At 43.4% G+C, this 13,854-nt stretch overlaps 1 protein-coding gene across 1 annotated transcript in view; it reads left to right on the forward strand.

Annotated features, from left to right (window-relative positions):
- TRDN (triadin) overlaps positions 1-13,854 on the forward strand; it is an 865,465-nt gene that overhangs the window by 593,506 nt on the left and 258,105 nt on the right. The window lies entirely within an intron of this gene.

The following is a 13,854-nucleotide window of genomic DNA, read 5'->3' on the forward strand; positions in this document are numbered from 1 at the left end:
CGCCGGACCCGCTTCGCGGGTCCCGCAGCGTTCTAGTTTCACCCCGTGCTGTCCTGGGAGAGGAGTGGTGTCACTTGGGGCGCGTGGAGCTGCCGGCAGGGCTGCGAGCTAGAAGGCAGGGACTCAACTTACCAGGAGTCCCTGCGAGCCCTATTTGCTACACCTGGGCTGCTCTCCCTGCTGGCCCCGCCCCCCTGCCCACGGAGTGAAAAGCGGGTGAGGAGTTTGCTACTGTGGGACCCTTCTGAAGTGGATTTGCCGTCGTTTTCCCACCAACCCTGAACGTTGCTTTCACTGACCTTCTTGGACCTTGTGAGTTCACCTCGCCGGACCAGCGTTCTAGTTTCACCCCGTGCTGCCCTGGGAGAGGAGTGGTGTCACTTGGGGCGCGTGGAGCTGCCGGCAGGGCTGCGAGCTAGAAGGCAGGGACTCAACTTACCAGGAGTCCCTGCGAGCCCTATTTGCTACACCTGGGCTGCTCTCCCTGCTGGCCCCGCCCACCCGCCCATAATCTCTCCCTATTCTTGTTAAAAGAGGTCTACGGGCCGCTGCGCGGGAGCGCGCGGGAGCGCGCGCGGGAGAAGCCCGGGCAAAGGGCGGGCCCTCTGTGGCCCTCAGAGGCCTGAGGAGACTGGGCTGGGCCCATCCCTTAACATCCGTAGACCTGCTGTTTCCGCTACAAGCAAGTGTAATGGCCTTGCCGTCTGTAGAGGGAACACCTGGGAAGATGGGGAAACTACGCAATGGGTCACTGGACAACTATTTCCCTAAGGTTCTGTGTGACGGTGATAAGGAACTATCTATGGCTGAGCGAAGGGCGGAACGGCGACGCTCTGTCGAAAGTTTGAAAAATAGATCCCTCATTGACATTGTTCCTGTTACTACTGCCCAGGAGGGAGGTTCACCTGAAATTTGTGGGGATATTGTTAGTCAAGAAGGTGTCCCTTTTTTGCTGCGAGATTGTACCCCCACCCCTTGTTTGCCCTCAGATCATATTGTAATTGTCTCTCCCACTCCTAGTCTTCGTTGTACTATTGTTACAACTAAGTCTAGGACGACGAAACCTAAGCAACTAGTGGTGGCCCAGATACAATGCCCACCACCAAGTAAAAGAAGGAGGAAATTAAGGGTAGGGCAAGGCAAAGTTAAAACTCCCCACACATTTTGGCAAAGGGACAAAACCTCCCTCCACACATGAAAGGGCAAGAGTGGAGGTGCCAGTATTGCCATTACCCGGCGCACCACCATTAGAGGTTATATCGCCTGTTATGGACTCAAATGCTGTAGGTTCTGATATCATCATGGGGACCACAGTACCAAATATATTACCTCCCCCTCCATTTTTAGGGAATTTGGAATTCTTACTGAGATCCCTACTCCTACCAATTCACGAGAGCATTAAGAAAGTGGAAATCAGATTGACTCTTCTGGAGACTGCTGTGAACAGCATGGTCACCTTAACCAAAGCCCAGGGGATCGGGGTGGTGCAACCCATAGTCTCAGCCAGACCACCTACCAATAATGCGCCTAATACCCCACTTGCTACAACCCAGCCGCCCAAACAGCCGTCCAAACAGAAACCACAGCCTCATGGTAGGGTTGAGCCTGGCTTCCAAAATCCACACCCTCAAAAACAGAAAAACACCTCACTAGTAGGGACGGGTGGTGACCCCCAGAGGGTAGCGTCGAGGGCCCCCATACCAAACAAACGGGAGGAACAAGGGGAAGGAAGAAACATTAGAGGTCAAGTAAGTAAGGGGCCACAAGTGGAGATTCCCCCACAAGCAGTGCCCTTTGTGGTAGTTTTGACTGGGGTTCCACCGTTAGTAGAGAACAAGAAGGAGGGATATGCTCAACTGAAAAACAAAATAATTCATTGGTTGAGGACATATAGGCCCATAGCACATAATATCGATGGAGATATAGTGCATGTTAGGCGGATTAACTGGCTGGGCAGTAGACGTAAAGACATTGAAGGGGACCTAGTGGTGGTTAACTTTAGAGACCCTCGGGCAGTAGACTACATTCTAAACTGGCCCACTGGGAATGGGGATAATTGCATCACCCCTCGGGCCCTAACATACTTCTATCCGAGGTCAGCTGTCTTCCCCCTTAACCATCGAAATGAGTTCTACCCCTTCAGACCTAACCCCCCATTACTACATAGTAACATCTATCCCCCGTATGGGCAGTACCCCGTCCAGGCCGCTGATCAGTTTGGTTGGATTACAGTACTCCAGAAACATACATTGTCTCATGATAGGATGGAGCATTTGAGACCCTTCACCCCTTTGGATACTTGCAATAGGTTTTCGCAGCTATCCGGTATGGAAGACTGCGATTGATGTCTACAGCCTAATGGGGAGAGAGGTGATCGATTAGGTGTGGAGGCTCCACGGTTAGTTGGTTGCGAAGTCACAAGTCAGGAGGCTAATCTTGTAGTTCAAATTGCGGTTAGCAGCAGGTCGTCCGGGGCCCCCACGGAAGCTCTAAGTATGGATAATACTGTTGGTTTCACTGTACCCTCCAACCCCTCTATTTGTGTGGAGGATACTTGTATGATCAAGCCGGGTGGTGGGAGGGGGTGCAAGGGGGTCTCTGGCACAGTTAGTAAGGGCCGCCGAGTAATAAACCTGTTATCTTGGAATGTAGCAGGACTAAAAAGGAAGCTGGATATACCGGAATGGCATACATTCATCGAGAAGTTCGATGTCTGTCTGTTTCAAGAAACCTGGAGTCTGCTACCAATAAACAAATCGGGTTATACCACCTTTTCTTCTCCAGCAATATCTAGAGGGAAGGGCAGACCAGCGGGAGGTCTCACGATCTGGATAAAAATCGACCTGGACTGGGATATGGTCATCCATGACTCTGAGTGTAGTGATATACTACATCTCTCCTCTAGGGGTTATACTGAGGGGAATAGGCTCGAACTATTTAATGTGTATGCCAGAGGGGCCCGGGGGATACTACTTCAGCAACTATACTAAGTCTAGACTCAGCATTAGCCAATTGTCCTCCTGCAGCAAAAATTATTGTGGGGGGGGATTTCAATTGTATGTTCGAACCTCTCCTTGAAGATGACTCCCTAGGCACTGAGGAAGAAGATTCTAAATGGTCCATCCCCGCATTGTCAATACCCCCCATTCGAAAATGGTCGGCGAGGGCAATCCAAATTAATGCCCTTACTAGGGAACACAAACTAAGAGCACTTAAAGGTAGGACCCTGTCTGACAGGGCAGGTGCAATGACCTTTAATAGGCTAACAGGCCCGTCCAGAATCGATTACATCTTAATGGACGTTAGTTTGTGGACTGACCTAATTGACATGGAGGTGGTATCTACCCAGGATAGTGACCATAATCCTCTGTGCAGCAAGTTTAAGTGGGGTAACCTTAAAGATAGGGTGGTGAGAGCCCCCATGAAAATAACTAAAGAGATTATCCCATATAATAATAATCGTAGACTGAAATGGGATAAGGCTCAACTGAAGGAGGACCAACTAGAGACCATCAAATCCCTTGTTGTGGATCTGTCCTTGGACCTGGAGGTATGGGACCGGGAAAATGGTAGTGCCCCGAATCCCTCCATTACCCTTGCTTCAGTTTATTAAGGCACAATAGACCACGTGAGTCACTACTTTCTCTCAAATGGGAATAGCCGCAGACCAAATAACCCCCCCCCCCATTTCTAGCAATCCTTGGTATTCTGCCCAGTGTAAGGGGAAAAGGAAAAAACTGACAGCTGCTCTACTGTCAAGGGATCCATTACTAGCTAGAGCGGCTAGGAGGGATTATTTGAGAGTATTAGCGCTGGCTAAACGTGAATGGGAGGAACAGCACTGGCAGAATTTAACAGATGCTGTGAGTATGAGGAACTCGATGTTATTTTGGGACTTAATCAATAGAGCTAGGCAGGGGAGATCCCAACCACTAGCAGCCCATATAACTAGCCAGCAATGGTTTAATCACTTTTCAGCTTTATATGGCGGAATTGAAGACACAACCAGCCCCAGGGTAGCTAGCTATGGGGGAGGGGAACTTACAGGGGACCATTATCCATTTACGGCCTCAGAAGTAGCAGTGGCTATTAGACATCTGACCCCAAAGAAGGCGGCAGGTCCGGATGGGATCCCAGGGGACCTTTTGATTGCGGAGCCTATGGCCTGGGCCAACGTAATAGCCACCATAATGAATTTGATTGCAAGGGGTCATCCTGTGCCAGATTCCTGGAAGGGAGCAGAGGTCGTCACTGTGTATAAGAAGGGGGCAAGAGATGACCCTGCCAATTACAGACCTATCAGCTTGATAGATGTAATCCAGAAAGTGGTTGGCAGGGTCATCATCTCAAGGGTCGGCGACTGGATGGAGGAGGAAAGTATCCTTTCCCACCTCCAAGCGGGATTCCGCCAGAAGGTGGGTACGATGGACCAGGTCTTTCGTTTCTTTGTTATCTATTGGAAGACAGTTACCATCAAAAAGGGCAGCCTTTATATGGCCTTGATAGATCTCAAGACAGCTTTTGACCTGGTCCCTCGAGCTAAATTGTGGGAGATCTTAGGAAGGATGGGCTTTCCCGGCTCACTCTTGAATTTAATTGCAAGGCTCCATGAGGGGAATTATGCGAGGATCAGATGGGGCGCCCAGGGACAGCTGACAGATAGGGTCCCCGTGAGGAGTGGTGTCCGCCAGGGATGTGTTATGGCTCCGACCCTCTTCTCCTTGTTTGTGAATGGAGTGGTGGACCACCTGAGAGGAGAAGAGACGGATGCCCCATCCCTGGCAGGGGAAAGAATCCCCACTCTACTCTTCGCTGACGATACTATACTGATATCCAAATCCCCGGTAGGACTGCAAAAACTCCTGCATCGATTCAGCTCCTTTTGCATAGATAGAGGCCTAACCATCAATACCTCTAAAACCAAGTTGATGGCTTTCTTACCCTCCAAAAGATTTAAAAACAACTTCATGCTCAATGTGGCCCCCCTGGAGTTGGTCGATTCCTTCGACTATTTAGGGGTGAGGATAAATAGTCGAATGAACTGGAAGGACCACCTGGCCAAAATGCTACTTGGTCACAAAAGAGTATCTGGGGTGACCCTGAGGGAGTATCGGGAGTCAACCAGTAAACCTCTGTCACCGGTCATGGCTATTTACGAGGGTCAGATACTCCCTGCTGCATTATATGGCTCGGAGCTCTGGGGGTTCGAAAACGTTTCGGATCTAACTACAGCGGAGAATAAGTTTCTGAGGGATGTGGTGGCTCTCCCTGTTTCTACCCCGTTGATCCCCTTGCGGCTAGATTTGGGTAGACGAGCCTTAAAAGATCTAGTGAGGTTGCGCCCACTGCTCTTTTGGGTTCGTCTAAGAAGAACTAAGGAGATTGCCAAGTATGCCGAAGGGTTGGATGACCTAATACTGCTTGATACTGGCAATAAGATTGGTTGGCTGTACAATGTGAGGCACCTACTCTTCCAATTGGGATTGAGAGATGTGTGGGAGACCCAAATACCTCCGCCCAAACTAGTGATTAAGAAGTTATATTGGGATTGGGTGCAGGTGGAGGCTACACGCAGCGGGGCTGGGGGTTCACTCACTGAACGGTTCTTAGAGTTCAAGTGGGCTAAGAAGTTGGAACCCTTCCTCGATCTTATAACTAAGCCGCTAGACAGAGCCCTATATCTAAAACTAAGGTACGGGACCCTCCCGGTGCATGAATTTACCGCGAGGTGGTCTAACCCTGTTGGCCCTTCGCGATCGTGCCCCGGTTGTGCGGCCCCTAAGGAGTCTGTGGCCCACCTACTTTTTGCCTGCCCCGCTTACAAAGTGGCACGGAAGATTTGGCTGAAACCAGTCTGTAGGGGGTTGGGACTGAGGTGTCACAGACTGGCCTTACGAGTACTCACTACAGACTTATCATCTACTGCCACTGTATGCGGGGTGGCAAAATACTTGAGTAGTGCTTGGCTGACACGCTCAAGGTTATTGAAGCTGCACTCTAGGCCACCAAGTGACTAGATTGGTTGTAATTGAAGGTCTTCCACTACCACATAATGAAATGTTGAGAATGTCTGACTAAGGTCCATACTAATTGTTTTGTTATATTCTGTGTTATATTTTACATAATAGCTTTATTTATGATAGTTAATATCTTTTATTGCGGAGAATGTACCCTTTTAATGTGTTAAGTGTACTCTTTTATGGTGAGCAATTTTACCGAATAAAGATATTCAAACACAATACTAACAAAACAGAATTTGTTCCTCTAAATGTTTACTGTACTCCTGATATGATTTCTATAAAATACATTATTTGGCAAAAGAATACATTAAAATATCTGGGTATTTTTTCTCTTCCTCTATAAAATCAATATTAACTTTAAACAGTAACTTTGTGTTAGATTATATTAAAGATAAAACATCTAAATGGTCTTCATTACATCTGTCATGGTGGGGTAGATTAGAATCCATTAAAATGAACATAGCTCCTAAACCTTTTTACACCCTTGCTATGATCCCCATTCAATTCCCATTAAAATGTTATAAAGATGTTGATTAACGTCTTTCCAAATTTCTCTGGAATAACAAAGCACACCGTATTAGCTATAAAAAAGTTAAAAATGTCTAAAGGTAATGCTGGATTTGGTATCCCAGATTTTATGCTTTATCATAAAGTGTTTATTTTAAAACAAAGTGCCATATGGTTTAATCAATCCTTTTTATTTAATCCACCTACATGGTTCCACATTGAAAAATCCATAGTGAAACCTTTTCCACTTCCCACTCTGTTAACAATGTCTAACAAATCTTCAATTTTTCATAAATCCATTATCATTAGATCCACTAAAATGATGTTCAATGATTTAGATACAAATGTTCAATATCCCATGTGCAGTAATAATCTAGGAAGTAATATAAATATGATTGCTATGTTTTGGAATGATGAGCTGTCACTTTCCTTATCTGATAATACATGGGAACAGATTTGGCTTAGTAATATATTTGGATGGTTGCCTGTATCACTTTTCCAAACTAATTCTTATATTCTACTTAATTGTTTATGGACTCCAGTGCGTTTATTTAAGGCTAAACTTCTTCAATCTGATACTTGTTGGCATTGTAATTTACAACCCGGTTTGCTTCAACATATGCTTTTTTCTTGTCCTTTAATCTCCAAATTCTGGGATGAAGTTTGGGTTGTTATTAAAAAGATTCTAAATATCCAGGAAGATATATCATATAAAATGTTAATATGCAAAGCTGTCATTTTAGCGCTGGATTTAAATGCTCTTGAATGTAAACTCTTTAATTTCTTAATTTCAGCTGTGTTAAAATCCATTACATTTTGTTAGAAAGATGTTTCAAAGTTATCAGTTCATGCTTGGTGGTCATGGGTCATTTTTACAAGAAGAGGTGCTCAGTTATCTATGTCTGGGGTTTGTCATAATTCTGTTGCTTATCATTCATTCTGGATTCCTGTTGATATTTATTTATCGAATTAATAGTATATTTATTACTTGTTCTCCAATTTTTATTCTTTTATTGTATTAATGGATATTGATTAGTAACTCTATTTGTATTTTATTAGCAATATGCTATTTTATTGTTTCTCTCCCTCCTTTCTCCTCCTTTTTAGTTTTTCTATAACTACGTTTATCATTATATCTATTGAATTGTTTAAGCAGTTATTGTAAGTTATGTATTACAATGGATTGTTTCGGGTCATTCATCTTTTTTGTATGTCTCGTTGTTTGTTTCTTATGAAATAATTTGCAATAAAATATTTTGAACTAGAAGTGTAACCCTGACAAAATTGAAGTTGTTTTCTTTGGAAAACCGGAAACGCTTGACTGGAGCTCTAACAAACCTAGGAATTATCATTGACAACACACTCTCCATGTGCTCTCATGACCAAAATCTAACAGGCGCTTGCTTTGGTATACACTGCATGTTAAAAAACTCTCTGCCGCTGCTACTGCTTGATAGCAGAAAGATTGTGGTGCAGGCTAGGTGACGTCAAAACTTGACTATATCAACAGTTTGTACGTCAGCCTTCCCAAATATCTTTATCCAGCACCTACAAGTGTTACAAAATGTGGCGGCCAGAGCCATCTCAAGTATGACCCCTATTTTAAACTCTCTACATTGGCTACGCATAATAGAACGGATTGACTTCAAAGCGATGATTATCTTCTTTAAAGCTTTCTACAGTTTAGGTGCTGGCTACCTGAATATGAGCGTTAATTGCTACATCACATCTAGATCCCTAAGATGTACTAATGCCAACCTTTCCACCATGCCCAAAATATGCCGTGCCCGCATGGGAGGCACATCCTTCAGCTTTTTTGGCACAAAATTATGGAACAGCCTCCCTGAGCCTCTGAGACTAACCAGAGACCTACTATCCTTCAGGAAGATCCTAAAAACCTGGCTTTTCAATAACTAATCAGTCCTTTTCTTACGTTTCTTACCACTATCATGCACCAGGACACTCTAGTCTGAGTAGCTGTGCACTATGTCAACTACTTTCTTCATCATCAAAGCTTTATTTCGATATAGAAATATCATAAAAGCATTTTACAAGTTATATAAGGAAGCACATTTTAAGAAGGATACACATAAAAGTTAAATTAGGGAATCTTACAAAAAAAAACTCTAATTTCTTCCAATTTCTTCAGTCTCTCTTTCATGTAATCCACAGTAAAAAAAAAAAAATATTGGTCTTTTTCTTTGTTAACCTCTGCTTTAATGTTTTCAATTTTGTCCAGTATCAATTTTTTATCCAATTCTGCATACTTCACTAGAATTTAATTAGCCATTTTGAGGCTTTATTGTTACTTACTGAGTTAATGTGTAATTAATATCAAAGTAACTGAAGCAATCAAAGTACTATCAAAAGTTTTCTGAAGACTTTTTGAAAACAAACAATAAGAACACACCAAGAATGAAGGATTTCCCAAAACATAAGGTATTTACTCCTTTCCTTTTATAAAAAAAAACAACAAATTTGGCTGTCAAATTGCACAGACGTAGTGCAATAACAAAAAAGTGATCTTGCTTTTTGTCCCAGTAATCAATCTGGCTGTGTGGGGAGACCACAGAGCATGGAACTACCGTAGTCTAATCTTGACGCAACTAGAGCTTGTACCACCAATTTGAAGTCTTACAGTGGAAGGAATAGAATGCAAAGTAGGCAACACTACGTACACTCCGTGGGCGGAGCGTAGTCTTGCGCCCAGGCTTACTTAGTATACTCAACTGATGTTTAGCTCCCTTGGTTGAATTATTGATATGGTTCTTCTTATTCAAGTGCATGTCCAGTATGATTCCGAGGGATTTAGCTGACTCAATAATGTGAGGGAAGCAGTTGAAGGGTGTAAGGTGTTTCATCCCAAGGTCAATCTTGCAAATGTGGCTAGGGGGAGCGATGAAAAAGAATTCTGTTTTGGAGGTGTTGAACATGATATAGTTGTCAGTGAGCCAGTTTTGAGTGTTCATCAGGATGGAGTTGATTGAGATGAAGTCTTCAGGGGAGGTGCGTTTCGGTTAAAGTTGAGTGTCATCCACATACATATGAAAAAGAATGTTCGCGGAATTCAAAGCATTTGCTAATGGGTTGAAGAGTATGGGTGAGAGGATGTAGCCTTACGGCTAGAGTGGTTGACGTTGAAGCTGGGGAACCTGGTTCGTGTCTCGGGAACGACGCTCAACATCCTGTGATTCTGGGCAAATCTCTTAATCTCCCCGTGCCTAACAAAAGTGAATGTGTCCTGATGTAACAAAACCAGTGCTATGTAAAGTGCTCTGATTCCCAATATCTCAAAAAAATAAATATATATATATATAATTCTAAACGCTTAATGGCCATACTTGTCCAGTTTGCTGAGAGCGATAGAATTAAGCTTTTGGAAGAAATCACTGTAATTGAGGCTGAAATTGACAAACTGCCTCCTTCTCCTGAACTTGATAAATACAGAACAGAAATGAATACACGCCTAAAACGAGAGGAGGATGTTATCAAAAGGAGAAAGGCGTACAAATTCCAACGCGACAGACTGGACTACGAAAATGGCCAGATCTTCACATTTGCCAAGAAATATGACAGTATTAAACAGAGTAAGATTACCAATACTACTGCTGCCGTTAATACTACAGATACTACAGCAACCCCACAGCAGATTGAACTGTCCTCGTTCTCAGGGGACAGCCCGCAACCCGAAAGTGAGTCGGATACTTAAGCAAGGCGACAACAACGGTCGGGGTTTCGAAAATTTACTCCAGCGCAGGAGTTGGAGTTGGTCCAGCAGGATCGCAAACTAACCCTGCGCTCAGGAACTCAGTCAACTGCAGGCAGCAAGCCAACAGGAAACGTGCAGAGAGGCGGAAAAGTAACAAACGCCGCAAACGTAAGAGGAACGCAAAGGAAACAACGCACCAGATGGCAGTGGAACAAAGCACATCCAGCACCACCACAGGAGTAAATGTCATCACCCATGCCAACGAGAATGCTCATGCAGTCATCAATCTAACTGACATTGTTCTGACCCCAAAGGAGACATCCATTTTGGCGTTAGGATTAACTTATAGTCCTCGTGGCGATTTTGACTACGCCACCACCAAGATTGATGTGTTTAAGTTTGTGCGCAAATTGAAATTGCGAAAATATTATGACTCACGCACAACATTGAACTTGCATGTATCCAGTAGCACTCAGCCTGTTGCATCCTCCCTAAACACAACCAATGCAACCAATGTAGCGGCCAATCTGGGAGCAGCCTTAACACAAGAACTTTTCGAGCTCCAGGAGGTGGAATTCCACTCACAATCTGACAATCAAGTAGTACTCGGAGGAGAACCTGTCACTGCCTCATGCCCGACCCCCTTCAAACCCAAATCAAAATTTTGCCCACTCATGATTAAGGACAATGTGGACTTATTTCATGATAGAGTAACCGTGCAATTGAAGGAACTACAGATTAAAAATGCCAACAAAATCAAACGTTACAACTACAGGGACAGTGAATATCACAAACTAATCAAAAAACTCAGTGCAAACAAACACTTGGTGATAAGACAATCGGACAAAGGTGGCAACGTGGTCTTATGGCCACGTAAAATGTACTTAGAAGAAGCCCTAAAACAGCTCAATGATAGGGACTGTTATAAACGTATCACCTTACAAGATGCCCTCTTGGCTAGAAACGAAAAATATTCTAAACTTTCAGCCTGGAGGAGCAAAGGCCTGCTCACTATGGATGAATTCAAGTTTTTGAAAAAAGATTACCCAGTCACTCCCGTTATTTACTTCATCCCTAAAGTGCACAAGAGCTATGAACAGCCACCAGGCAGGCCCATTATCTCTGCTTGTAACAGCTTGTTGGAGAATATGAGTAAATATATTGATTTCTTCCTGCAAGAGTTTGTGAAAGGACTGCCATCCTTTATCCTAGACACCAGTGATTTACTTAGAAGACTTATTGATTTCAGATGGAATTCCAACTATATTCTGGTGTCCATGGATGTCACTTCATTGTACACCAGTATATTCCATCAAGATGGTCTTAAAGCAGTGCAACATTTTCTTGGAAAAAGACTGAATTGCTTCCAGGAACACTCGAAAATGTTGTTAGATATGATTTCAATCTGCTTAGAGAACAATGTCTTCATGTTTGCCAAACAACTATTCCTTCAGACCAGGGGAGTGGCAATGGGGGCCTGCTTTTCTCCCAGTTACGCCTGTTTACACATGGGGTACTGGGAGGAGCAGGTCCTCATGCTAGAACATTGTGCCACTATGAACACCAAAGTAAAATTCTGGTCAAGGTTTATTGATGATTTGTTTTTCATATGGGATGGCACTGAGATGGAAGTGAGAGACTTTATTAACAAATTGAATGTCAACAATCTTAACATCAAATTTACTAGTAATATCAGTGCTGAATCCATTGTGTTCCTTGACGTGGAAATATATGTCCGGGAAGGCAGTCTCCACACCAAGTTGTACCGCAAGCCCACAGCGGGCAATACACTGTTGCATGCTGGAAGCCATCATCCAGCACACCTGATACGTAGCATCCCCTATGGTGAGATGCTTCGTATCAGGAGAATATGCAGCAGTGAGGAAGAATGCCGGGTGGCACAATTCCAGTGTAAAGCCCGATTCCTTCAAAGGGGTTACAAATCTGAAGTTATAGACAGTGCAATTCTGAAAGCGAATAGATTGGATAGAACAACACTCCTGGGCTCAGGAGTGAAACAGGTGAAACCACCCGTCAATGGGTCTCGAGAAGAGACCAGGTTGATCATTGGTTACAGTAAACAACATAACAGTATCCACAAGATAATTAAGGATAATTGGTCACTACTATCCGATGATCCTGTTCTTGGCCTTAACATTCCTAAATGCCCTAGCATAACTTACCGTAAAGCTAGGTCAATGCAAGACAGCCTGGTATCTAGCAGCCCTGAGGTGGTAACGGGATCCTGGTTAAATGAAAGCAAGGGTTTCCTGAAATGTTTTACATGTAAAGCTTGCAAGAATGGCATCAGTAAATCTGAAGTGAACATGCCACTTTCTCCGTTTCCGATCAACATCAAGCAAAAACTGAACTGCAAAACTGAATTTGCAGTTTATGTTTTAGAGTGCCCTTGTGGGCTCAGATATGTGGGCAGCACGAGACCACAGGTCCACAAGCGTATTCTACAGCACTTGCGAGCGATTAGTAACGTTGATCCTTCATATCCAGTTGCCAGGCACTTTGAAAAATGTCATGGGAAAGATGCCTCCCTGCTTTCATACTATGTGATAGACTGTGTTCCTCCCCAGAGGAGGGGAGGTGATAGAGAGTCCCTGTTGCGTAAATTAGAGACACGCTATATCATTTTATTAGATACTAAGACACCACAGGGACTGAACACAGGGGAGGACTGCCACACCTATCTATAGTAACGATTGTTCTTTAGAATTGCACATTGCACTTTAAACATCATACTGTGATTGTTTCTGTTATGGCCAGTAAGATGAAATTCTAACATGTACCCTGGACCCCTCCTGATCTTAAATGTAACATTTCATAATTTTCACTTTATTGATTTAACAATTTTGCACTTTTCACGGTAGCACTTTTTTTGCCATCTTAACATGTTTTGCACTTGTTACGCATATTTGCACATAAATCAATTGTACTGTTTACCCCAAATATTAATGCATATCCCATTTTGGTAATTCCCTTAAAATCACATATCAATTGCATCATCAATACCCCAATTTACAGATGGGGTGTTATATTCTGATGAAATGCTCTTTTAATGGCAATGTTTAAATGATAATATTTATAGCTTTTAACTTTTGTATGCTATTTTAAAAAGTTTTAGTGAATATTGATAAATTATTGCCATTTCTTGTGTGTACATAGTGATTGACGTACACTATGGTTCATTAGTTTCTGGTTGGAACGTGTATTTTACAGATAATGTCCAGAAACAAATGGTTTATTTTAAAATGTGCAATTTACAGCATTATGCAGTAATTAACTATGTGTTGTGGGGAAAAAATAGTATTTTTTCTGCTTCTATGACATGTGATGACACTATTGCACTTTAAATGGGTGGTCAGCCCTCGTGACGTTGTCATGTGATCAAGGCTATCTCTAGCCGAAACGCGTCATGGCGGACTGGTGCTGGGCTTAAAAACCTAATAAAATAATATTGCACCACTTTGGGTCTTGCTGGTCCCTGTCTGTTTGTGTGGATGTACTGCTGCGCCTACGGACCCGTTTGGAACTTTACATACCTCATATATATATATATATATATATATATATATATGTGCACACAATTCTCCCTTGGCAGAGAGA

This window comes from Lissotriton helveticus, chromosome 6 (genome assembly GCF_964261635.1).
Source record: "Lissotriton helveticus chromosome 6, aLisHel1.1, whole genome shotgun sequence".
NCBI lineage: Eukaryota > Metazoa > Chordata > Amphibia > Caudata > Salamandridae > Lissotriton > Lissotriton helveticus.